We start from the raw sequence: 23,582 nt of genomic DNA, 5'->3' as shown, positions 1-23,582 counted from the left end.
TTTCTGCTCACATCCTAGAAGGTGAGGTCATTTTTTCATGAGATTTCCACGTGAAGGGAAATCCATTTCCACACAGAGCCAGACCTGCCCTGTCAAGGCTAGATGGGGAGGGAGAGAAGCCCCTGGGGTTGGGAGAAGGATGACGTGGGATTCTGGAAGAACACCCCAGCTAATGACTGCTGCGGAATGACAACCCCTCCTGTGGGTCCCGGGCTTTCATCTGAAATGCTCCCCCACACTCCCTGCTTCAGTGATGCGTGTGCCTCGGGTGGAGGAGCCGTCCATGCTGGGCCTTGTATTGGACCCTGTGCGAGGAGGGTCTCAGAGTCCTCACGGTGACTTGGAGGTAGGAGCTGTTATTACCCTCATTTTGCAGATGAGGAAACTGAGGCTCAGAAAAGGGAATGGTCTTTCCCAGAATTGCACAGCTGGAGAGCCGTGAAGCAGGACACAAGTTCCAGATGTGTGACTGTGGGGTCCACACCACTGCCCCCGGGCTGTCCTGGCCAAGGGTCGCGAGGAGGGAGCCCTGCCTGTCGGGCGCTGGGCATGTTCCCTATCTCAGGTCACACTCCTCCCTACTGCAGCACGGGGAGTGGGTGTTCTGATCCCCATTCCCTGGTTCAGAGCAGTGAGGTGAGCATGAGGCCACAGAGACGCGTGTTCAATTCCACTTGTGCCCTCTGCCCCCAAGAGCTCTTTGCTGCAAGAGAATAGCCCTTGGGGTGCAGGGCCCATCAGACTCCCGTCCCTCACTGTGGTGCTACTGCCCAGGCCCTTCTTGGACTCTGCTTCCCAGTCACCCCATAAGCTCAACTTCCACCACCTCCTCCCCGGTGTCACTCTTAGCTTGAGATGGAGTCGGGGGTCGGCGCATCCCTTCCAGGCAGTGTGAGCTTCCACAGGTGCTTTCCACGGACAGTGCGCCCAGATTGAGGGTGCAAACACAGCCTCTTCAGAGTTGGATGTCTCCTATGATATCATCCAGGATTGTGGGGGGACACATTTGGTGGTGGGGAAAGAATCCTTTATTCTCTGTGGGCTTCCTGGGATTGAGTTCAACTTAATCTCTGTAAGAGTCCAATTTCTGTTACTATAACAACATATCTAAAGCTGGATACTTTATAAAGAGAAGAGGTTTATTTAGCTCATAGTTCTAGAGGTTTGAGAGCATGGCACCAGCGTCAGCTTATGAGGAATTCATGGTGGGTGGCATTGTGAAGGTGGGGGTGCATGTGGGAGGACCAGATTACATGGTAAGACAGGAAGTCAGAATGAGGTTCAGGGGTCAGGCTCACTCTTTTATTTTTAATTTTCTTTTTTTTGGTAACAACCCTCTTAGAAGAACTCACTCAGTTTCCTACCAAACTACCTCAATTCCTTGAAAAGGGCAATGTAGCCAATGACCTAAATACCTCCCATTAGACTCCACCTCCTAAAGGCCCCACCATCCCTTTGCAGCACCACACTGGGGACCCAGCTTCTGACATATGAACTCCACCCAGACCTCAGCAGGCCCTGACCTACCAAACGGCTGTTTCTGTCAGCTATTGCCATCACAATGTTGGATGAAATGCCTCGGAAGTCACATGAACTTCCAGGAGTACGCACTTAATTTCTTGTTCATGGGTCTGTGGCTTGGCTGGGGCAGCTCTGTTCAGGTTACCAGTTGGACGGGTTTGGCTCAGAGGAGGGTAATTAACTGCCATCATTCTGGCGTAACCAGCTCCTACGGGGGAGAGGCGGTCATGATGGAAAGAGTCTGGGTTTCAGGGTGAAGGACAGGCTCCCAGCACTTCATCACCCTCTGTTACTGTCTTATCTTTATTCATTCTGGCAAATTAAATTAGCAATGTCTTTCCAATTTTGTGTTCCGGGAGGAATTCAGCAACAGTGGTGAAAGGAAGCTGGCTGTAAGGAGAGGGGACTTTGAGGCACTTTTGAGAACCCTGTGTCTTAAAAGCCCACTCTCCTGGAACATGCCATTCAACCAGCTCTCCTGGGGTCTAGTTTTGGGTGTTTGGGTCAGACATTTGCCTCTTCCTTATGTAAGACATTGGTCAGAGAGTTAGTAATTCCTGATCCACTAGAGCATTCTGTGCCTCAATTGTTCCATCAGGGAAATGGCCCTATTGTGTTGGCATGAATAGCACAGGCCCAAATTCTAGAGTTCTGAGTGATGGCTGCCATCAACTTGACACATGGCTTTGTAGTTCCACCTTGGCAGCTTGAAGAATGTGGACAGAGGAGCCCTGGGATCAGAGGACCTTCCACTCCACTCCTGTTCTGCACATTCATCTGTGAGATATATCAATGAATCTGACGTCTAACTTTCCTATATATGAATATGCCACCGTGAGTCTCACCATTGTGAAATTAATTAAGAAACTATGGATAAATGGCAGAAAGATCATTAGAGGGAAGGGAGTAGGGGGTGTGGAGAGGGAAGGGAAAGAAGAGGTTCTGGGGTCTGAATTTGAACAAGATATATTCTGTGTTTGTATAATTATGTCAAAATGGATTCTACTGTCGTGCCTAACTAAAAAGAACCAATAAAACATATATCAACATTATAGATTCCTGGGCCACAGAATATAACTCTTCAAATGGGTGACTTGGGAATCTATATTTCCCAAAAGCTTTCAGAACAGTACTGATAAAGTTAATCTATAAAGCAGAATTTGGGACTCACTACTCTAATCCTAATGTTTCTTTCCTTTTTTTTTTGGTGATGTGGGGAGATAGAGCCATTGTTCTTGGAAGATCCAGTTTTCCTCTCCTTCCTGAGTGCACAGGAAGTGTGCCCTTACTTCCCAGCTTCCCCTGCAGTGAGGTGGACCATGTGACTACTTCTGGCCAATGGGTAGTGAGTAGAAGTGATGTGAGTGGTTGCTTGGCAGAAGCAGTGAAAAGCCCCTGCCTGATTGTCCAGCTTTCTCTTCTCTGTTGGAGATCATGAAGGCAGTCACTTTTGTCTGGATCACTATTGTCTCACAGAGGACAGCAGCCTTGGGGAGTCCCTTGACCCACAGTGCAGTTTGTGAGACATACAGATAAATTCCTAGCCAGAGAGATTTGGGGTTGTTTGTTATGGCAGCAGGATTGAGCCCATTCTGACTAATTTTACTAATCTTTACTACTCTGAGAATGTAGTAAAAACTATGGAAATTCTCCATAGGAAAATGTGCACTTGCACCTAATCATAAAATTTGGGCTACCCTCCTTGGGTCCCTTTTTATCCCTCAGATTGAGGAATTGGCTCAAGTCACTGCCAATTTCACACTCTAACCTGATTTAGAACATTCCTTTCTATCCTTCCTCCCTTCCCTGGTTCTCCTTCACTGGTGGCCATTGGGAGCTCCAGCTCAATGGTCCTACATTGGATAGTCCAAACCCATCCAGGAGGCCAGCAGAGTGAAGGGCCTCATTGGCCAACATCTGCCTTCTTAGCGTATGGGGATATACTCAGAGCTTTGTGCTTAGGCATTGCATATGTATGTATTTGCAATATTAAATTTGTCTGAGTTTCAGGATTTGGTCTCCCTCAGTTCGATCCTCTCATTCATGAATGACAAAACAGTAACCTCAGCTCTAACCTGAGGCCAGATAACTCCCAGAGGCTCATGGTAAGTTCTCCTGGGACTTGTAGATGTTGGGTTTCATGGTCTGAAGTGGAGCCCTCCTTTGAAGCCTAAGTCCTTCATGGGGTCTCCTAACCTCACCCAGGTGGCATCTCCAGCTAAAGCACAGGCTTGGCAGGGTGCCCCTGCACATGCTTCTGTGGCTGATATTGACACAGACACCTACAGTCACCATCTGCTCCTTACTCTCCTGCCTGAGGCTTTACTTCTGGAACCATATCTCTTGGAAAAATATAGGATGCTCTCCTCCTGAGTCTGCTTTACCTGTCAGGGGCTGACCTGCAACTTGGCAAAGGGATTCAAATGCTAGGTCAGACATTAGCCAGCTGTGTGGGTTTGGACAACTCATGCTTATTGATGTTGAGAGCCACAGCCGAAGGGGCCCCAGCAAACTTCCAGCTGCCTGCTGATGATTGGCTCACAGCGGCCCCAGCAACATCTAGCTGATTGGCTCCTCTGCAGTGATGCTCATTGGGCTGTTTCCCTGCCCTTTCAGACCACGGAGCTGCTCATTGGGGGACTTCTTTGGCTCCGCCCATGCGACCCAGCCAATCGGCCTCAAGAGCAGGAGGATGGTGGGAGTGGGAGAGGCTTATGTGAGTGTGTGAGAGGCTTGTGGGAAGCCAGTGGTGGCAGTTGGGCTCTGAGGGTTTTTCCTGAGGAGCTGTTTTGTTTGGCCTGTGTGGTTCTAAAAATAAAGTTCGTTTCTTTTGACAAGTGGCTCCTGAATTGTGCCCAGCCAGACTGCTGGCATTTGGTGGCCCATATGGGGAAACAGCTCAATGAGCATCTCCAATGAGCATCACCACAGAGGAGCCAATCAGCTAGATGTTGCTGGGGCTGCTGTGAGCCAATCATCAGCCGGCAGCTGGAAGTTTGCTGGCAGCTAGAAGTTTGCTGGGACCCCTTCGGCTGTGGCTCTCAACACTTATTTATAGGACTCAGTTTCCCTGTCTGTGAAATGTATCATTTAGGATAGTTCCTCCCATGGACACCTGTGTCCCGCATTACAGCCACTACGAATGGCTCTCTGCCTTTGCTCATGCCAGTCCCTCTACTAAGAGTGCACCCACCCCAACTCCAGTTCTCACCTGTAAATACCCCTATGCTCCAAGGCCTTGTTGGTATGTCTTCAAATTCTCCTCTGACCCAACTGGAACGACCTATCTCTTCCCAGGACACCCAATTCTTGGTCAATAATATTGCTGTCTACATTTCACTTCCCACTTGTATCTCTGTATTTTCCTGACCTTCCCAGATAGAGAAATCTAGTATTTATTGAACACCTACTCTCCGCCAGATTTGGGGGCTGCTTTACCTACATCTGCTTTTGATTTCCTCACCAACCTGTAGAGGTAGACATTTCACAGAGGTGAACATCAAAGAGTAGAGAGGCCAGGGGTCTCATCCCAGGCATGCAGGTGGTAAGGGATGTGTGGACCCAGACTGCCTGTCTCCCGTGTGGAGGCTCCCTGGGGCAGGGTGGTGTCTCATTCCTAATGGGCACTGGTAAATGCTTGCCCAGAGGATGTGGACTGAGCCCTCCTCCAGCCCCTGCGCATGTGGGTGGTTGGAATATTAATTCTCCCTGGGGTTTATGTTTCAGGTTATTGTGAGCAGAGCTGGGGGAGAGGGCAGGGAGGGAGAAAGTGTGAACTCCAGGCTGAACTCGGAGCTGCCCCGCCCCCGCCCCGCCTCGCCCCCGCCCCGCCTCAGCCCCGCCTCCCTCCAGTTCTGTCCCCAGCTTCCTCTCCCTGTTGTTCTTTTTCTCTGTTTAGTATTCTCTCCTCCATCTCTCTTCCGCTCTTCCGCCTCGCTTTGGCCTTCCTGTGTCCTCTGCCCTGTCCCTCTCGTCCCTGCCTGCACCTCTTGTAGCTTGTCTCCCTCTGAATGGCTGTCTGCGTCCCTGTCCATCTCTGCCTGGGGGTGGTCCTGTTAGTCTCACTGAGGGTTTCTCTTCTCATTTTGCATCATCTCCTAATGGCTGAGCGCTATCTCTCTCTCTCTCTCTCTCTCTCTCTCTCTCTCTCTCTCTCTCTCATACACAGATATATATATATATATATATATATATATATATATATATATATATATATATATATACACACACACACACATATGTATACCTTTGCTTCTGTGTCTTTCACTCTGTCTCTGGTGTTTCTAACTTCATCTTCTTGCAGGCCTTTTCTGTTTTTCCTTCTTCTTCTTCTCTCTCCTTTCTTTGCATTTGTACCATCCATCCACCCCTAATCTCTCACCTTTCTCGCCTTGCCTGTGTGCTGCTTTCCTTCCCTGTGTTTGAGTGTGTGTGTGTGTGTGAGTGTGTGTGTGTGTGTGTGTGCGCACGCGCACACACGTGAGCCTCCTTGCAGGGCACACACAAGCCCGCCTTGGTGTCTGGCTCTGGTCTCAGTGAATCCATTCATCTCTCTCCTGCTCCTTCCTTCCACCCACATTTGCTGCTGCACGGCGTGGAGGTCTGGGAGACTCCAGCCAGAGGGCCTGGGTTCCAAGGAAGGAGAAGGCCATCTGGGGCAGGTGGGAGCTCTCAGCTGGTCCTCAGGGAGGAACATGCTGCCAATCCCAGGGTCCCAAGTCACCTGGTCCAGACAGAGTGGGGAAATCACTAGACTCAAAGGCAGAGGGTCAAAGCTCAAGTACTGTCTCTTCAATTCCTGAGTGACCTTGGACTAGTCACGTAACCTCTCCGGGTCTCAGTTTCCTCACTAGTAAAAAAATGAAACGAGCTCATTACTGTACAGCTGGAAGCCCAGCGCCCAGTGTAGGGCCCAATAAAAAGACGAATGAGCCGGGCTCAGGGTTTAAGGCAGCCGGGATGGTGCTGGAAGAGAAGCTGTTTGTCATGGGAGGTGTCTAAGCTGAGGCCTGGCAGAGAGGCCTGTTGGTAGTGCCTTAGAAGTATTTCAGCACTGGACTTGGCAAATGGAGTCCTGGAGTCAGGAGGGGCTGTGGCCACTTCTGGGATGACAGGGAACACCTGGGGCGGGGTGTCCCTGGTCCCCTGGCCTTGGTGGGGATGAGTAGAGGAAGAGAACGTCTTCCTTTGCAGCTCCGTTTTCCAGGCAAGCTCCAGACTTGCCTGAGGCTGAAGGGCTTCTGGGGTGGGAGGAGGGGAGGGTGGAGGGTAGTGGCCTAAGTGAAGGAGTCAACCAATGTTGGGTCTCAGAGTCCTGACAACCCTGGCACCACCCTGGCTCATGCCCTTGGGCTCTTCACATCCTTTCCCTGAGTCTGAGTGGCCCTGTGTGTCAGAGGAGAGATGGACTCAGTGCTTCCCAGGAGTCAGGAGTACCAGCTGCTGCTGTGTGTCCGTGGGCAGGTCAGTTAACATCTCTGAGCCATCACTTGCTCTTCTGGAAAGTAGCATGAGGGCAGTTCCTCTTCCCAAGCCACAGGAGCATTCTGGGAACTGAGTTATCTGTGGATGTGATGTCCCTTATTCCTTCTCTCATTCTATCAGTAAATCTTCATGTGCACTGACTCCGTGCTTTGAAAAATCTGGGCAGTACCCCATCCAGCTGCTGTGAGTGTTCGTGCATATGGAGGTGACCCCATTTCACCTTGTGTGGTGGGTCCCTGTAGGGGAGGACTGTCCCTGCCCCTTGTACCTGTGCTGGGAGGGACTCCTGCTCTGAGGGCAGGCACGGCCTTTGGGAGGGCATCTTTGGAGCTGTTCAGCCCCCAGGCTGAGCTCCCAGGAAGTCGTCACTGGGTGCAGACCCTGCAGGAGGCTCAGGAGCCGAGTCCCATCAGGGAACCACCTGAACTTTTGCCAGGGCGTGAGCGACTCAAGCAGCCCTGGTTTTCTGGATGAGGTGACAGAGTGTCAGAAGTTCCTCTAGTCCCTCTGGGCACAGTCCCAGGGCACCTGGTCCCCCCAGACCTTCCCCTGAGTGTGGGGAGGAAGAAGCCTCCGTCCGCAGAGCACCGGCTGGTGCTGTGACCACCGTGTGACAGTGATGCCCATGGCCTCAGCAAGGGGGACCAGGTGGGGCAGCTGCCTGGATCCTACGTGGAGCATCCCAGTTGACGGGGCAGTACAGCCCAGCTGCCCTTCTAGGGAGGGTCCTGGGCAGGCCCTTCTCAGCCCTCGGCTCTGACCCTCCCGTCTTCCTGGTGAGGATGGTGGCAGCCTGTTCCCAGATGAGGAACCTGGGGTTCCCAGGGCTGCCCAAGGTCACTGGGTAGGGGAGAGGACAGGGAGTGGCCAGAGGGCGGACAGTGTCCGTGTCTGTGTCTCTGTCTCTTTCTTTCTCTCACATAAACATGTCCTCCCTGCTGGCCTCTGGCCTCTCTCCTGGCTCATTCTTGCTGCCCCGGTGTCTGGCCCTTTTCTGGGCAGCAGCTTGGTGCTGGCCGGCCTCCAGGTGTCCATTTTGCTCTGGGCCCAGCGCAGAAGCAGAGCTGGAGCCCCAGGTGTGGGACCAGGGACAGAGAGCAGGACCCAGCAGGAGGCCCGACACTGAGATGTGTTGAGTGTTTTGACGTTTTCTTGTTCCTTCTCGCTGGCTGTCCCTCCCTCCCTCCTAGGTCACTGACAGACATTCCGTCGAGAGCCAAGAGGTGACTGGACAGGATGAAGTGTCAAAGCCCCAGCGATGTGATCACATCTAGTCCTTGTCACGCCTGTGAGGTGGGGACATTTTCCCACTGACAGACACAAGCCAGAGGTGGGGAGTGGGGAGGGTGAGGCCACAAGTTCATCCTGCTGCCGAAGAACCCAAACCGGGGGAGCCCAGCCCCTCCTTACTGTCCTCATCCGGTGACAGCTCTGAAGTCAGCTGATTTGTTTGTAGGACAATAATAGTCTGCAAATCACGCGGAAGGTCCCTGGAGGACCCCTCGGGCACAAGGAAGGAAGCCGGTCCCCACCACTGGCTGCTTCCTGAATGAGGTTGACTCTTCGGGGTTGCAAGATAAGGAGTTGTGACATCTGACTTCCCTGGGCTCAGCCCGAGTGGCCTCCGGTCTCCTGGAGGTTGACCAAACTCCAGAACTTTCTTTGACCCCCAAAGTCCTGGCTATCCCCTTCATGAAGAGCAGTTAACCTTGTGACTTTCCTTCCTCAGGCAGGACACAGAATCTTCAAGCTGCACTGGGTCCATGGGACGCAGGACCTGTCACCTGAGGCTGAGCCCCGCCAGCCAGATCCCCCAGTGACTATGGCTCACTGCGCCCCCTTGAGGCTATTATGACTCACTCTCTGTGGGGATTCCTCTGGGATTCCCTGGAAACGTTAGGGAAGGGCTCATGGCGGGATGGTTCTTTTCCTATGGAACCAACATCTGGTCACCCCAGCTCCCCGCAAGTCTGCCTCATGAGACAAATCCATAAAAAGTCCCGGAAATTGGAGCTAATAAGGCCAGTCTCGTGGGTCATTATGAGGATTCAAGTGTCAGAGTGTCTGACTAGTCATCTGACCTCTGTGCCTCAGTTTCTTCATTTGTAAAATGGGGCTGAACCATGGCCCCTAATTCATGATGGTTTGACTTATGGTATTTTCAACTTACGATGGATTTATCAGAAAGTGCCTCCATCGTAAGTAGAGGAGCCCCTGTAGATTTCCTTCTCAGACTTGTGACCAGTAAATGAGTGAACGTGTGCGAGTTACTTAAAGCAGTGCCCGGGACTCAGGTGGCAGGTGTTGAGAAATGAATGGCAGAGTTGTTGCTCTCACGAGTCTTTGGCGTGGCTTGCAACATTTAAGTTGCAGGGTGACAGCTACGGGAAAGAGTGGTTAGAACTTCAGGGAATGGGGTTCTCATCTTTTTAAAAAATATATTATTTAGTTGTAGCTGGACACAGTACCTTTATTTTTATGTGTTTTTATGTGGTGCTGACACGTGCTAGGAGAGTGCTCTGCCACTGAGCCACAACCCCAGCCCCAAAGGGGATTCTCATCTTTAATGTGGCTTGGAGCTGCAGAGGACATCGCCATCTTCAGGCAGAGACTCAGGTCTCTGCTCTTGGCTGGGATGCTCTGGGATATTTCCACTGGCATCTGCTTGGTAGGAATGAGGATGTGCCAGCAGAAACCCCTGGGGACCAGGGAAGGAAGGAGAGGGGCCTGGAGGACCAGCAGCAGGATGAGGGTGGGTAGCTAGGCAGGGAGGTCCCTCCAGGCCCCTCTCACTTTCCTCCCATGCAGGGGGCCAGCCTGGAGCAGATCCCAGGACCTGAAACATTGCAAAGGACATTAGCATCCAGCCATGTCCAGGGTCATGCAGCAAGTCCATCTGGGCTGAGCTGAGGCCCCAGGTTCCCGACTCCTTGTGCAAGACTCTTTCCCCTTAGAAAGTCAGGGGAGGAGGAAGGCCTGCCCTGCCCTGGGCTCTTCAGGGCCATCAGCCAGGAGTTGCTGTCTCGGGATTCCTTGTGATCTGGACCTCATCCGCTGGGTGGGCAGATCACCCCAACGGACAGTGAGGTTGCTGAAGCCCGGAGAGGGCTTGGCTGCTCTTAGGTGGCTCAGCTTACAAACAGCAGTGCAGGGACTTATGAGCTCTTTTCTCCAAGCCCTGCCAGAGGCCTTGAGCTGATCCCTTTCATTTAAAACCTCACCTAGAGCTTTGGAGGAAAAGCTGATTTTATTAGGACTTTTGAGCTTCGTACCAACTGTGGCCACACATCTGTCTCCTTGTAATTATTCTTTACCTTTCTGTCTCCGGGGCTTTGAGGCTCCTCTAGGCTGGTCCAATCTCCTCCCACTGCCAAGTCTCCAGTGCTGGCTGCAGTGTGGCACACGGTGCCTGTATTCTTTATTTCCTAATAAAAAGACAACCTGGGTGACCCAATAGGAGAATAAAATAGGGATTTGCTGTGAGATGATTAACCATAAAAACACAGGTTAAATCAACAACAGACAAGAAGGGGGAGGAAGATTAGGAGCTGCTGGTGATGTCACCATGTGGGTTCACATTTGCCCACGTGACTAGGATTACCATGGCCTCCTGGCAGGTAACAGGTTATCTCCCTGGGGACTGAGCTGACAAGTGAAGGAGCTGGTCCTGGTCCGTGGCTCTAGACCAGATGGATCCAGAATCTTCCATCTTTAACACTGAACTATAAAATGTCCAGGTAGTACCTAGGGACCGCCCTGAGCCCAGAATGGACTGTATAGGCAGATTTGCCAGAATCACCAGGTGCAGGAGGTTTTCCGGTTTAAAATGCTCATTCTGTGGCTTTGCTCCCAGGTCTACAGAGTCAGAACCTTGGGGGCCTGGGAATCTGCATTTCCAGCAGATGCCCCCTGCTCAGGTGATTCTTCAGGAACCTAAGTCTGAGCACCAGAACTAGCACAATGAAGTTGATTATGAGCTCATTGCATGCACTTCTGGCAATGACCCTGCAGCCTTGGGCTCTGGAAGAAGCCCTGCTGCAGACACCCTGCGGCACGTGAGGTGGTCCCCAGGCAGCCTGGGTTCAGTTTTCCTGTCTGCATAGCAGGAATTCTGGTGCTCACAGGACCCACCTTGCAGGATTGGCAAAAGCATACAGGTGGTGGTGGCTGCTGATGTCCTCTAGTCATAGGATACCCACCAGAGTCACTCTGACCTGAGGCTGAGTGCCAGCTCTATTAAAGCTGGCATGACTTGACCATGTCACATCCCCTCTGAGCTCAGCTTCTCTATCCTTAAGAGGGAGATGGTGCCCCTTCCCCAGTGTCTGGCCTGAGGGTTAGTGAGGCAGGTAGGAGCCCAGAGTATCACATTCCCGTCCGTGTGTGCATAGCACTACTGTGAATTTTACCTGTTTTAGTTTCTGAAACTTCCTGGGGCCTCTGACGCCCACCGGTGACTCTCTGGCGTTTTTGCTGATGTGGCAGAGGAAATCTCTGTCTCTCCCTCTTCCCACTCATGACAGCAGCACAGGAGCTAAAATATCTTTTTGTCCAGGTGCAGCCAGGTTGGCAGCGTCAGACGTTATGAGGTCAGCATGTCCCAGTGGGCTGCAGTTAGCATTCCTTTAAACCCATGTCCCACAGTGACACAATGGTTTGTATTCTGTCCCTCCTCCCCATCTCTCCCACCCCACTGTACTCTTCCTAAGCCTGACTGGTCCCTGGATTCTGAGGACCAGCCAGCCCGGGTGAGGCCTGTCCCCCAATGTTCCCTGCTCCCTGGTGTGTGCAGAAGGGACGGCTCAGAGTTCACTAGGAGTCCCAGGGTCAGCTCGGCTCTCTGGGTGGGTTGCAGGAGAGGTGACTGAGGTGGGCTGCCTTGGATTCTCCAGATGGTCTTCAGAAGGACAGAGAAGAGACAGTTCAGACGGGCCGTGTCTGGAAATACACTCTGCGCTTACTGCCAACCAACGGTGCTCAGAGATGTCCCCATCCCAACCCTGCCTCCGTGTGCCTTAATGTCATCAACACACCTGCAGTGACAGCATCCTCACTCTGCCCAAACTCCATCCCATGTAACCCAAGATGAGCTTGGTCACCTGGGTTCTGTGGTCTCTGCCTGCAGAGGCCAAACCTGAGTGGTGACGTGGAGAAGAGAGAGGTGCCAGGCTTTGGGGCAGGGCACCCTGGGATCTAACCTAGAGTTGCTCTGGGCTCCAACACTGGGGGGTTTGTGGGATGTCACCTGAGGGAAGCTGGAGCTCTTGTCTGAAAGCTGCATTTACTTCAGGCAATACTGTTGTTCAGGAAGGCCTGGGGGGAGGGGGAGATCACTGGGGTGTTCCGAGACTGAAATCAGGCCTCAGCTGCGGGTTGGCATCTCAGCTTCACCACATCCTTGTCTGACCTTGTCCTCTGAGCCCACCTGTGCCATCCTGCCCTTCCTCGTTTGTCACCTGGGACCAGTACAGCCCACTCTGCAAGGTTGGGCTAGGATGCAGTGAGATCAAGTCCCAGAAGAGGGCCAGACCCATGATGGTCACCTGCAGTCACCTCCACGGTCCACTCCGAGGCCTCTGGACAGAAACAGTGGAGTTTACGTGCAAAGAGGCTGCGGCCAGTCCTCAAAGATGCAGGTAACACCTGCCTTTCCAAGAAATTTCAGCCCTGGGTACCAGGCTTGAAACTGACCCAGTTCTGACATCGACATGCAGTGGAAACTAGGGACCCTGGACCCTGGCGGGGCTGCTCTCGGGAGGACCCACTGCACCTATCCTGATGCAGTGAACTGCGTGAGCAGATGGGAAGATGGGAGACCCCTCCCCTGCTAGGGCGAGTGAGAGGGAGGCCAGGGGGTCCCATGGCCAAGGATGGAGGGCAAGTTTCTCTCCACAGATCTGGCCTGTGTCCCTAGAGTTCATGGTCCTGCCTTTTAGCACCAAGCCTGTGTCATCTCCCCCAGTGTCAACAGTGGTGAAAACATACCCCCAAAGGCCTTAGAGCCAGGTGCATTGACTCCTCTGTGCCCTGGAGGCCGCTCAGGGCCACCATAGCACACAGAGGCTTTCTCCTCTGGCCCAAGGCTGCGGTTGTCCGTTCCAACCGTGCTGATGGTTGGGAGGATAATGGGAGCTGCCCCTGGAAGGGCAATTACAGCAGGGTAGTGAGAGAATGGATGGTGGCAGGGACGCTCCTGTATGAAGAACCTGGATTCCGTAGGTGCGTCCCCTGACAAAACAGACATAGTGTATCTGAGAAGCCAGCAGTTGCCTCCTCAGGTAGATTTCCCCGAAAATGCACACCCCGGGAGGGCTGTGGGATGTGGGGCTTGCCGTTATCGTTACCATTGCTGTGCCGGGCACAGGCTCTAATTCCTCCAGGGCCTTCTGAGGTGAGAACCATCAGCCCCATTTACAGGTGAGAAAACTGAGGCTCAAAGAGGGGAGGGGACTGAAAATAGGGACGGAGCCAGGCCTGCTGGATCAGGGGCTCTTCCCCACCCCCAGCTGGGCTGTACCCAGGCAGGGGGCGATTCAGCTGGGCAGGACAAGTGACGGTGGTGAGGGTAGAGAAGGAAACTCACATGGTCTGTGTGCCCGCCATGTCTTGGCTCAGCTGTCTCCTCCTCAGGAGAGTCTTCCCTGACCACCCCGTCCAGAGCGCCATGTCCCATTATCACTCCTTGGTTCAACCCTGTGTCATGAGCCTTCATGACACACATGTCACCACATGGCAGTGCCTGGTATGGTACTCTCCCCTGGCCCCCCAACCTGGACTCTGAGCTCCCCCATGCCTTTTGTTCAGGGCCATGTCTCCAGTGCCCGGTTCAGAGCAGATGCTCGGTGGATATTTGAATGAACAAGCAGATGCCACCATGCATTCTCTCACTACCCTGCCAGGTAATTACCACTGTCACCCCCACTGTCCAGGAAAGTGAGGACCACAGAAGTAACCTGACTTACCAAGGTCACCCCTTGAATTGTCCTGGAGGCAGGACTCAAATTGCAAAGCCAGGGCTCCCTTTATCCATCTCCATATCAGGATCACACTAGGAGAGACCTTGGGGTGGGCAGAGTGGAGGCCCGGGGATCCTAGACCAGAGCAGAAGCCGCCAGGGGCTGCTGAGGGGTCTTCCTGCCCTGGAGTCTCCTGGATAGGAGGCTCCTCCGCAGTGTGGCTCAGACAAAGGGGGTCTCGGGTCCTTGAGAACAAGCTGACCACTACTGAATATTCCTGTTCACGCAAATAAGGTGAGGTTTGGGGACTGTCCTGGAGGAGGGGGTGCCCAGCCCAGTGAGGGCTGAGTCAGCAGGTTAAGCAGAGCCGGGCCTTCTTGCTGGAGAAATGGAGACCCCAAGAAGGGCACCCATGCCTTGGGCTTCAGGGCCAAGGAGGACCCCTCGGTGGGGCGGGTGTTTCCTGCTGTCTCCAGGCCCTGCTTGTCCCTCCTCATTGACCTTGTGTAGACTTGACACCTCCCCAAACCCACCAGTACCAGCAGCTCCACGCTGTCCTCAGAGTGGCCCCCATTCTCCTTTCCCCCCGTCGGAGACCTCCCTTTGAAAATTCTTCTTCTTCCCTAAAACCACCTACCCTTCCTCCCCCATCCTGGGGGCTGCCAGCCCCTTTCACCTCTAACCCCAGGTGGCAGCTGAGAAAGGTGACTCCATACTTCTGTGCTGAGCTCAGACACGAGGCCCCAGGGGACTGTCACTGTCCTGGTGGGCAATGATGATGACTAGAACCAGATCAGTTCTCATTCATGCCACCAATATTTGCTCAGCACCTACTATATGCCAGGCACTGTTCTAGGTGCTGTGAATGTATTAAAGGTCCTGGGTTTACATTCCCGGATGTGTGTGTGCACATGTGAGAGTGTGTTGATATAAAACAACACAATAAATATGCCAATGATACTGTAGGTTCAAAGACTCGAGGAGGAGTCTTTCCAGGAAGACTTGAAGGAGGATGAGAGTGCTTGGGGTGGGTCCTGACTGTGCACCACCACCTGCTGATCACCCAGCATGCCCCCGTCTTTGTGCTAGGGGATCTTCCAAGCCTGATTTCAGGCCTCCATTGCCTCTTTGTGAAAGACACAGGTGCTCCTGTCTGTCTGCCCTGCTCCTGGACTGCTCGGCTCTGGACCTTCCTCTGCAGCAGCCTGAGCAAAGATTTGAATTGGATCATGTCACTCTATTGATTAAAACCCTCCCATGATCCTCCACTGCCCTCAGAATCAGCTCCAAAGTCTTGCTAACCTGCTCCTCAGAGTCTCCGTCAGTGGGCCCAGCCCTGGCCCTGCTCACTGGGGTTCAGCCTCTTCCAGGACGCCCTCCCTCTTCCCCCTGCCCTTTGGACTGTGCCCTTGGAAACCCGGGCTCCCCTCAGCACAGGCTCAGTCCCGGGCTGACTGCTTCCTGAAGATTCTGCCCAGTCCTGCCAGTCAGTGGACCCAGGAGGAAGGGATGCTTTTGCCCTTTTCATCCCCAAGCTCTTGGCTCCAAGAACAGGTCTGGGCACACAGTAGGAGCACAATAAATCTCTGCTGACTGCGGAGATGCACAGTTGGGCAGAGGGGCCAGTGAGTGAGCAGGTGCGTGGCGAGCTCGTTCATCATCCCCTCCCTGGGGCGAGCGGCAGGAGGCCGGGCGGGAGGGAATCTATGCAGCATCCCGAAGCTCATTTGATTTAATTTCATGATTGTTTAGGTCTTTTTTCTTGCCTGACAACTATGGATTGCGAGATAATCTGGAAATCAATCTTTCTCCCCAAGTTCACCCAGGCCTCCTGCTCGGCTCCACTGACAGTGTCCATGGGTGCTGATAGTCCACTCCCTCCATCCCATGGGTGGTGACAAATGCCTTACAGCACAGTGGGGGAGGGGTCCTTTTCCTCTCCTGCCCTGGTGAGGGCTCAGAAAAGGCCTGGGCACTACACAGAAATTGCAGAGCAGGGAGCTTGGATGGAGCCCCAGCTGCAGGACAAAGGTGGTGCTGTGCCTGTCCTCATGGTCACATTGATGTCACTACAGGATATTAGTGGGTCCTCCCAGGACCTCTGCCCTTTCAGACCTTTCTATTTATCCTGGGGGACCTAATTGTGAATAACGCCTGGGTTGGACAGAGCAGTACCCAGATACAGGTGGGCAGTTTTGGACACACAGACTGAAGCGGAATCTCAAGCTTGGAGCTCATGCTGAGAACATTCTGGTCTGGGTACTTCTGACCCATGTCTGAGTCCTGCCCTCTTTTAGCCCAAATCTTTCTGATGTTGGGCAGGCATGTGGCCCTGGAAATGCAGGGATTGTAAACTCTAGTGGGTGGGGTGGGGTGGGCACGTCACATAGATGGATGGGTGAAGGCAGTAGGCTAATAGAGGAGGGAATGAGTCAGCAGGGGAGGGCAGGTCCCATTAAAGGACAAGAGTGAGCACTTATGATCGCCCTTACTGTGAGCCGGCCCCACTCACAGTACTTGACCAGCATTAACTCACTTATTGCTCAGGATAACCCTGTGAGTAATGGCTGCTGATGCACCCATCATACAGATGATGTCATGGGGCCTGGGTGATGTCATTTGCCTAAGTTCATTTGCTCAGGAATCTGGTTCCAAAGCCTGTGTTGCTCTTGAAGATGATCTTGGCTCTGGTAATTGCTGCTATGTAAGACTTTTTGAATGCAAGGTCCAATTTCCTGAGTTTTCAAGAGAAATCAGAGATCTTGATTTCTGTGAAATTTCTAGATTGTTTCAAGTGCTGAGGATTGAACCCAGGGCCTTGCACATGCTAGGCAAGTGCTCTACCACTGAGTCACACCCCCAGCCTATTTCCGGGTTTTTATTACGTTGCAGGTATCAAGCAGTTGACTCTGGGAGCAGGATCTGCTCCAGGTGGTCCACCTGCAATCTCTGGCAAAGTGGAAGAGCTCTAGATTTCTAATCAAAGAGTCACAACCTGGAGGCAAACAGACTCAAACTTATGGCTGCACTTCCCTGCTCTGGGCTGAGTTTTTCTGTGTGTGACACTTGCCTCCTGGGACTCCTGTAAGCAGCAGAGGAGATCATAGACTGCATATGACAAGCAATGGAGCAACACTGGGCCAGGTTGGCATCTTCATTGACTTCCTGGCAGTGCCTGGCTCCTCCCTCCCTCACTCTCCAGCTAGGACTTTCCCATCTGCTGGGTCCTCTGCCCTTGGCACCAAGAAGTTTTTGTTTTCTGCCCAGGGTGCTTCAGAGTCCAACTCAGATGCAGCCTCCTCCATCAAGCCCAACTGGCCAGACAAGCCCTCTCTGGGCTTGGAAGCTCCCTCCAGGCCCTCATCAGCCCAAATCTCCCTCTGGGAAGGACTGTGAAGACCAAGGTCACACAGCAGGGACGTGGCCAAGCAGGTCTGGGGAGCTGAACTTCCTCCCCTTCCTTCCTTTCCTGACTTGTGATTTCCTATAGAACAGGCCCCAAATTGTCCACCTCTGGTCACCTCTGTCCATCTCTGGTGAGGTCTCTCTTTATCTCTTTCTTTCTGTCTCTCATGGGATTACATGAATTTTAAAGATAATCATCAGAGTTTAAAGAACTTTTCACTTCCCTCAGACTCATTGGTCTCTCTCCCTTTGCCTTCAGGTCTTCCAGATGGAAGAGTTTAAGAATCAGTGGTAAGAGAATGGTATTTGGAAGCATAGGAATGGGGGACTCATCTCTACCTCCCAGCAATTGCAAAACATTAAATACATTTACCTTGTCTTGTAGTTGGATTAAATCTATAGACCAATTTAACATGATGGTGTCTTCCAATCCATGGACATGGTATACCTCTTAACTTATTTAGGACGTCATCGTCATCGTCCTCCTCCTCCTCCTTCTTCTTCTTGTAGTTGTAGATGGACAGAATGCCACTATTTTATTTATTTTTATGTGCTAAGGATCGATCCCAGTGCCTCACACATGCTAGGCAAATGCTCTGCCACTGAGCTACAGCCCCAGCCAGCCCTTATTTAGGCTTGCTTTGATTTCTTTTATCATTTTTTTTTTTTTTTTGTCATTTCAGCATGTAGATCTTGTACATTTTTTTTAAAGTTATATATAAGGATTTCTAATTTTTAGTGCTATTATAAATGGTACTGTTTAAATAATTCTGATTTCCCTGTGTTCATTGTGATCCGTAGAGATTTTTATATTTTGACTTTGTGTTCTAGGAATCTTTCTATAACTTTGTAGTTTTAGTAGCTATTTTTGTAGATTCCTTGGGATTTTCTACATAGGAAATCATGTCACCTGGTGATAGGAGTAGTTTTATTTAGTCCTTTCTCATCTATATGTCTTTAATTTTTTTTTTTTTGCCTTATCACTCACTGAGGTTTTTAGTACAATGATGAATAGTGAGATAGTAACATCCTTGCTTGTTTCCTGGCTTAGCAGAAATGCTTCAGTGTTTCACTGTAAAGTGTGATATTAGTTGTAAATTTACTTTACCTAGTTAAATTCCTTCCTATTCCTAGTTGGTTAAGTTTAAAAAATATTTTTATGTTATGAGCAGCTATTTAATAAATTATTACTTGTCAAATGTCTTTTCTATAACTATTGAGGTATGATCATGTTTTTTTTTTTTCTTCTTTAGTTTTTTGGTATGGTGGATCACACTGGATCTTTCTCAAATTTTAGGCATCTTGCATTACTGAAATAAACACACTTGGCTATGATAAATTATTCTTATTATGTATTCTTATTATATTGTTAATATATTGTTGAGGATATTTTCATTTATCTTCACAATGAATTTGAAACAATTTTTTTTTTTTTGTAGTTGTGTATGGACAGCATGTGTTTGTTTTATTGGTATGCGGTGCTGATGATCCAACCCAGTGCCTCACTCATGCTAGACAAGCACTCTGCCACTGATCTACAGCCACAGCCCCATATGGATATCAATACTTGGTTTTCTTTTCTTATAAAGTCTTTATCTGGTTTTTAAAAATCATGGTGAGACTGACCTCACAAAACATGTTAGGAAGTGTGCCCTCGTCTTCTACCTTCTGGAAGATTGGGCAGAATTCCTATCATCCTGTCTCTTAGATGTTAGTACAATTTGTTGGCAAAACCATCTGTTCCTGAAATTTTCTTTTTTGGGAAGGCTTTTTTTTTTAACTAGAAATTTAAATTTTTATCAGATATAGGGCTACCCAGGTCATCAATTTCTTCTTGAAGGAAACTTGGTAGTTTGTTTCTTCCAAGGAAGTGGTGTATTTCATCTAAGTTGTCAAATTTAAGGGCATGAAGTGTTCATAGTATTCATTTATTTTCATTTTAGTGTCTGTGGGACCAGTGGTGAAGTCCCTGACTTCATGTTTGATGTTGGCAATTTGTGACTTCTCTCTTTTCTCTTAGTCAGTCTGAGCAGAATTCGTCAATTTTATCAATCATTTCAATGTATTAAGTTTTGGTTCTGTTATTTTTCTGTTTTCAATTTCATTGATTTCTGCTCTTACCTTTCCTAGTTCCTTCCTTCGGCTTTGCTTGGGTTTACTTTGCTTTTTGTTTTCTACTTTAAAAAAAAAAATATTGTCTACTTTCTTAACATGAAAGTTTAGATTACTGGTTTGGGACTTTTCTTTTTCTCCCTAATATAAACATTTAACATAAATTTTCCTAGAAGCACAATTTTGGCTACACATCATAAATATTAATTTTATTCTTAATTAAGTTTAAAATATTTTTCTGACTTACCTTTAGATTTCTTTTTTAACCTCTAAATTATTAAAAAGATGTTGTTTAATTTCCCAGTATTTGGGATTCTTCATATATTTTCTGTTACTGGTTATTGTTTAGAGTTATCATAGTCAGACAATATGCTTTATATTATTTCAGCTCTTTTAAATTTGTTACTTTGTTTATGGTCCAGGATATAGTCTATCTTGGTGAATGTGTCCCTTGGGCACTTAAAATGAACGTATTTTCTGCTGTCATTGGTGGGAGTGTAATTCTAAGTGATAATTGGGTTGGTAGCATTGTTGAGATGTCTTTCTTGATTTTCTTGTTCTATCAATTATAGGGAGAGTAGAGTTGAAATCTCCAACTATAACTGGATTTTATCTGTGTCCCTTTATAGTCCCAGATGTTTTTGTTCCACGTGTTTTGAAGTTCTGTTGTTAACTCCATTCATACTTACAACTGCTTTGTCTTCTTGTTAAATCCACCCTTTTGTTATTTTGTAATTTATTTCTTTACCTTTGGTATATTTACTTTTTTTGAAACTTACTTTTTTCTAATGTCAACGGCCACTCTGGTTTTCTTTTAATTAGTATTTGCATGGGATATCTTATACCAATTTAAAAATTTTAACCTATCTTTATGTAAAAAATGCATTTCTTGTCAACAACATGTTGTTGACTCTTGTGAAAAATCCAGTTTGGTAATCTCTGTTTTCTAAATTGCGTTTAAACCATTTGCATTTCTTTCTTTCTTTTTATTTTCATCTTTCCACATTTTTTTTAATTGGTGCACTACAGTTGTCTGTAATGATGGGATTTGTTGTTACATATTCATACTCTGTAACAATAGGATTTGGCCAATAGCACTCCCCAGCACTTCCCTCCCTCCCTCCCCACCTTTCACCCCTGGTTCCTTTCCTCTGTTGATCCCCTTTGATTTCCATGAGACCTCCCCCTTTCATTTCCTTTTTCCTCTCCAGCTTCCACATATGAGAGAAAACATATGACTCTTGACCTTCTGAGTTGGACTTAGCATAATGGTCTCTAGTTCCATCCATTCTCCTACAAATGACATGAGTTCATTTTTCTTCATGGCTGCGTAAAACTCCATTGAGTGTATAGACCACGTTTTCTTTATCCATTCACCTGTGATGGACACCTAGGCTGGTTCCATAGTTTGGATATTGTGAACTGTGCTGCTATAAACATGGATATGCCCATATCACTGGAGTAGGAATCCTTTCATTCTTCAGGATAAACACTGAGGAGTGGTGTAGCTGGGTCATGTGGTGGTCCATGCTCCATCTTTTGAGGAGTTTACAAATTTCCATAGCAGCTGTACTAATTGACAATTCCACCAACAGAGTCAGTGTTCCTTTTCTCCACATCCTCTCTAGCATTTATTATTATTTGTGTTCTTGATGACTGCCATTTTGATTGGTGTGAGATGACGTCTCAGTGTAGTTTTGAGTTGCATTTCCCTAATCGCTAATGGTGTGGAACTGTTTTTCATGGGTCATTTATTTGTATTTCTTCTTTTGGGAAGTGTCCGTTTAATTTACTTGTCCATTTATTAATTGGGATAGTCAATTTTTTGGTGTTATGTTTTTGGAATTCTAGATATTCATCCTCTGTCAGAAGAGTAGCTGGCAAAGATTTTCTCCCATTCTGTGGATTCTTTCTTTACATTCCTAATTGTTTCCTTTGCTGTGCAGAAGCTTTTAAATTTGATTCCATCCCATTTATTAACTCTTGGCATTATTTCCTGAGCTGCAGGGATCCTATTGAGAAAGCCATTTCCTGCGCCTCTATGCTGAGGCTCTACGATTTCTTCTAGGAGTTGTGTAGTTTCTGTGGATCATTTGCATCTAATCTAATTATTGAGCTGGTTGGATTGGAGACTACCATTTTTTAATTTCTTTTTCACTTATTCCCTCTGTTTTTGTTCCTTGATTTCCCATTTCCTCACTCTTTTAGATTATTTAAGCATTTTTATCATTCTACTTAATTTACATATTGGTCTTTTCACTGTGTCTTAGAATAGTTTTTTTTTTTTTAATGGTTTTCTGGGGATTGGGCCATACATGATTAACATACAGCAAACATACTTAATGATGTACATACTAATGGTCTACTTAAAATTAATATTTTGCTGCATCAAGTGAAAAGTAATTTTTTGGGAGGTACTAGGGATTGAACTCAGGGGCACTCAACCACTGAGCCACACCCCCAACCCTATTTTTTGTATTTTATTTAGAGACAGGGTCTCACTGAGCAGCTTAGGGCCTTGCTAAGTTTCTGAGGCTGGCTTTGAACTTGGGATCCTCCTGCCTGCCCAGCCTCCTGAGCTGCTGGGATTACAGGCGTGAGCCCCTCTCCCAGTGCTCAAGTGAAATTTTAAAACTTTACAGACTTATTAGTTCTTTATCCTCCCTCTTTTGTATTGTGGATTTCATATTTTTCATGTATATAGGTGGAAATCTCACCAGAAATTATAATTTTTACTTTCAATTGTCATAAATGTTTTAAATAACTAAAAGGAGAAAAACAGCTTATTATATTCACAAACATGTTTATCAGTTCTGTTCGTTCTTTATTCCTGTACAGGTTTGATGTGGCTTGAATGTACCCTCCGTCCCGTCCAAAAGATTCATGGAAGGCATGGTCCACAGTGGTGATGTGGGGGGTAATGGAATCTTTCAGAAGCAGGGTTGACTAGGATGTCTTTAGGCCACTGCGGGGCATGACCCTCAGAGGGGATAGTGGTCTTCTGAAGTAAGTTCTCATGAGAATGAGTTACTATATAAGCTTGAATCTGACCTCTGAATCTCTCTGGCTTCCTATTTGGTCATGTGATTTCTTCCTCTCATATACGTTCCTGCCATTGCCATTTGCCATGAGGTGTAGCAGCCAAGATGGGGAGCCCTTACCAGAGCCTGCACTGTGCTGTTTGGACTTCCAGCCTCCCAAACTGTGAGCCAAACATGCCTTTTTTTTTTTAAATAAAGTTGCCTGCCTCAGTTACTTCATTATAGTAATGAATTAAATTACAAATTGCACATTACAATACAATTTCTGAGGTTCCAAGTTTGCCACTAATACCATTTCCCTTCTGTCTGAAGAATTACCTGAAGCATTTCTTTTAGGGAAGATCTGCTGCTGACAAATTCCCTTAGTTTTCCTTCATCTGAGATGGCTTTTATTTTTCCTTTATTCCTAAGGGATAGTTTTCACCCTTCAGGAATATATTATTCTAGATGTAGAATTCTGGGGAGACAGTTATGTTCTTTCAATACCTTGAATGTTTTCCATTGTCTTCTAATTCTATGGGTTTTGGTTAGAAATTTGTCATCATTTGTATGCTTTTTTCCCCTTATATATGTAACACATTGTTTATCTATGGTTGCTTTTAAGACATGCTTTCCTTATTTCTGGTTTTCTGTAGTTTGATTATGGTGTGTCTAGGCGTGGTTTTTCTTTGCGTCTATCCTGTTTGGGGTTTGCCAATCCCTCTTCTTGATTCCACAAAACTCCATTTTTCTTCAAATTTGGAAAGTTTTTATCCATTATTTCTTCAACTACTTTTCTCCACCAATCCTTCTGTGACTTTGAGAACATACATCTTTTGATATTGTCCCAGAGTTTCCTGAGGTTTGTACATTATTTTGTCATTTTCTCCATTTGTTATTCAAGGATAATTTCTGTCCACCCATTTCCAGGTTATTCATTGAGCCCATCCAGGGAAATTAAAAAAATTTCATGGTTTTTTTTTTGAGTTCTAAAATTTCCATTTGCTTCTGTGTTAATAATTTTTACTTCTTCGCTGAGAATTTCTGTTTCTATTTGTTTCAGGGATGTTTGCTGTTATTTCAG

At 48.4% G+C, this 23,582-nt stretch overlaps 2 long non-coding RNA genes across 2 annotated transcripts; both read left to right on the top strand.

Annotated features, from left to right (window-relative positions):
* The first annotated feature begins 103 nt into the window (after positions 1-103).
* LOC308656165 lies at positions 104-3,960 on the top strand. Its single transcript, XR_014023614.1, has 3 exons — positions 104-346; positions 2,214-2,355; positions 2,746-3,960. It is a non-coding gene; the product is annotated as an uncharacterized lncRNA (long non-coding RNA).
* A 7,891-nt stretch (positions 3,961-11,851) lies between these two features.
* On the top strand, positions 11,852-17,250 carry LOC308656831. Its single transcript, XR_014023790.1, has 3 exons — positions 11,852-12,641; positions 13,810-13,904; positions 16,854-17,250. It is a non-coding gene; the product is annotated as an uncharacterized lncRNA (long non-coding RNA).
* The last annotated feature ends 6,332 nt before the right edge of the window (positions 17,251-23,582 follow it).

This window comes from Spermophilus citellus (assembly GCF_964194105.1).
Source record: "Spermophilus citellus genome assembly, chromosome: 9".
NCBI classification, from domain to species: domain Eukaryota; kingdom Metazoa; phylum Chordata; class Mammalia; order Rodentia; family Sciuridae; genus Spermophilus; species Spermophilus citellus.
Note: the sequence above shows the minus strand (reverse complement) of the source record. Positions and strands in the feature narration are given on the sequence as shown.